This window comes from Triticum aestivum, chromosome 5D (assembly GCF_018294505.1).
Source record: "Triticum aestivum cultivar Chinese Spring chromosome 5D, IWGSC CS RefSeq v2.1, whole genome shotgun sequence".
NCBI lineage: Eukaryota > Viridiplantae > Streptophyta > Magnoliopsida > Poales > Poaceae > Triticum > Triticum aestivum.
Genome location: NC_057808.1, coordinates 75354206 through 75357893, shown reverse-complemented (window position 1 = coordinate 75357893; position 3688 = coordinate 75354206).

Genomic DNA, 3688 nt, shown 5'->3' with positions numbered 1-3688 from the left:
AGTCCGGCCCCTTACGACCGCAGCGGGTAGCATCGTCTTCTCCATTGAAGTTCCACATGGGGTGTCCCCGATATTGAAGTGGCTGCACCCCCCGCATTATACATATTAACATAACCTCGATTATCGTCAGTCCTGATTGAGCCAACGTTTTTATCCGGCCCATCAGGTAAAGGACTTCTCCGTTATCTTCCTCCTGGGGGCCCCGAGGGCGCCAGCTGCGGCGTTTCTTCAAGGGAGCGTTGTTGAACTTAGGAAGGCCCATCCGAATAGGGTCCGGAAGGGGGACGTCCTCCATATAAAAGCACTCCGAGGGCCAGTCCTTGGATGTCTTCTTTGGAGTACCGGACAGGTATCCGGTCCCAGCGATGCGCCATATTTCGGCTCCGCCCACTTGGTATATTGACCCCTCCTGTGTACGGGGTACGAGGCAGAATAGCCTCTTCCATAGCTCGAAATGAGCTTCGCAGCCCAGAAACAGCTCGCAAAGGGCGACATAGCCAGCGATGTGTAATATGGAGGCGGGAGTGAAATTATGCAGCTGGAGGCCGTAGAACTCTAGGAGCCCACGGAGGAACGGATGAATTGGAAATCCAAGCCCTCTTAATAAGTAAGGGACAAGGCATACCTGCTCCCCCATGGATGGGTTGGGAAAGCTCTCCGCTTGCTCCCAGCCATTGTAGGTGGCGAGCCCGGCTCGAACGGGGACCATATACGCTGGAGGGAGAAATCCCTGGGTCTGTAACTCTACTAATTGGCTGTGGGGGACGAAACACTTCTTCCAATTGCCGGGCTTCGGGCTACGGGAGCGAGAGGAGGAGCTGCGACGGCCGGCCATGTTGGAATGGATTTTTTCCGGGCGCGCTCCGATGGATACCCGCTGCGGGAGGATGGTGTGATCTGGATCTGAGAATCCCCGTCTCTTTAATAGACGATTTACTCGCATGGCTAGGGTGGCAAATGTAAAATGTCCTGGCTTCTCGCATTCGCTCGACACATGGAAGATAGCCATTATTGGGCGCGGAAGCCAAGGAGTGCAACATTTATGGGAAGCCGGACACTACTCAACAGGTATTCAGAATTTGGAGAAGAACCCGCCTTGCAATGCTGAAGACAATCTACGCGCCGGACTCATCGTCATTGAAGCCTGGTTCAGGGGCTACTGAGGGAGTCCTAGATTAGGGGGTCCTCGGACAGCCGGACTATATCCTTTGGCCGGATTGTTGGACTATGAAGATACGAGATTGAAGACTTCGACCCGTGTCCGAATGGGACTCTCCTTGGCGTGCAAGGCAAGCTTGGCAATACGGATATGTAGATCTCCTCCCTTGTAACCGACTCTGTGTAACCCTAGCCCCCTCCGGTGTCTATATAAACCGGAGGGTTTTAGTCCTAGGACAACAACAATCATACCATAGGCTAGCTTCTAGGGTTTAGCCTCTACGATCTCGTGGTAGATCAACTCTTGTAATACTCATATCATCAAGATCAATCAAGCAGGAAGTAGGGTATTACCTCCATCGAGAGGGCCCGAACCTGGGTAAACATCGTGTCCCCCGCCTCCTGTTACCATCCACCTTAGACGCACAGTTTTGGACCCCTACCCGAGATCCGCCGGTTTTGATACCGACAAGGACACATGGGAATTTCATCTAGTCACTTTCATCATGTTGGTTTGATTCGTGTTCGCTACTTTGATAATTTGATATGTGGGTGGACCGGTGCTTGGGTGCTGTTCTTACTTGAACAAGCCTCCCACTTATGATTAACCCCTCTCGCAAGCATCCGCAACTATGAAAGAAGAATTAAGATAACATCTAACCATAGCATTAAACATATGGATCCAAATCAGCCCCTTACGAAATAGCGCATAAACTAGGGTTTAAGCTTCTGTCGCTCTAGCAACCCATCATATAATAACTACTCCAAAATGCATTCCCTTAGGCCCAAAGATGATGAAGTGTCATGTAGTCGACGTTCACATAACACCACTAAGGGAATCACAACATACACATCATCAAAATATCGAACGAATTCCAAGTTCACATGATTACTTATGACAAGACTTCTCCCATGTCCTCAAGAACAAAAGCAACTACTCACAAATCATATTCATGCTCAAGATCAGAGGGATAATAAATAGCATAATGGATCTGGACATATAATCTTGCACCAAATAAACCAACTAGCATCAACTACAAGATGAAATCAACACTACTAGTCACCCACAGATACCAATCTGAGGTTTTGATACAAAGATTGAACACAAGAGATAAACTAGGGTTTTGAGATGAGATGGTGCTGGTGTTGGAAATATGCCCTAGAGGCAATAATAAATAGGTTATTATTATATTTCCTTGTTCATGATAATCGTTTATTATCCATGCTAGAATTGTATTGATAGGAAACTCAGATACATGTGTGGATACATAGACAACACCATGTCCCTAGTAAGCCTCTAGTTGACTAGCTCGTTGATCAATAGATGGTTACGGTTTCCTGACCATGGACATTGGATGTCGTTGATAACGGGATCTCATCATTAGGAGAATGATGTGATGGACAAGACCCAATCCTAAGCCTAGCACAAGATCGTGTAGTTCGTTTGCTAAGAGCTTTTCTAATGTCAAGTATCATTTCCTTAGACCATGAGATTGTGCAACTCCCGGATACCGTAGGAATGCTTTGGGTGTACCAAACATCACAACATAACTGGGTGGCTATAAAGGTGCACTACAGGTATCTCCAAAAGTGTCTGTTGGGTTGGCACGAATCGAGACTGGGATTTGTCACTCCGTGCAAACGGAGAGGTATCTCTGGGCCCACTCGGTAGGACATCATCATTATGTGCACAATGTGACCAAGGAGTTGATCACGGGATGATGTGTTGCGGAACGAGTAAAGAGACTTGCCGGTAACGAGATTGAACAAGGTATCGGGATACCGACGATCGAATCTCGGGCAAGTAACATACCGATAGACAAAGGGAATTGAATACGGGATTGATTGAATCCCCGACATCATGGTTCATCCGATGAGATCATCGTGGAACATGTGGGAGCCAACATGGGTATCCAGATCCCGCTGTTGGTTATTGGCCGGAGAACGTCTCGGTCATGTCTGCATGGTTCCCGAACCCGTAGGGTCTACACACTTAAGGTTCGATGACGCTAGGGTTATAAAGGAAGTTTGTATGTGGTTACCGAATGTTGTTCGGAGTCCCGGATGTCACGAGGAGTTCCGGAATGGTCCGGAGGTAAAGATTTATATATGGGAAGTCCTGTTTTGGTCACCGGAAAAGTTTCGGGTGCTATCGGTAATGTACCGAGACCACCGGGAGGGTCCCGGGGGTCCACCAGGTGGGGCCACCGGCCCCAGAGGGCTGCGTGGGCCAAGTGTGGGAGGGGACCAGCCCCAGGTGGGCTGGTGCGCCCCCCCCACAAGAGGCCCAGGGCGCAGGAAAGGGGGGAAGGGGAAACCCTAGGCTCAGATGGGCCTAAAGGCCCATCTAGTGGGGCGCCCCCTTCTCTCCCCCCTTTGGCCGCCCCCCAAGCCCCATCTAGGGCTGGACGCACCCCTTGGGGGGGGGGGAACCCTAGATGGGGGCGCAGCCCTCCCCCTCCCCTATATATATTGGGGTTTTGGGGCTGCCATACACACGAGAATACATCTCCCTCATGGCGCAGCCCTA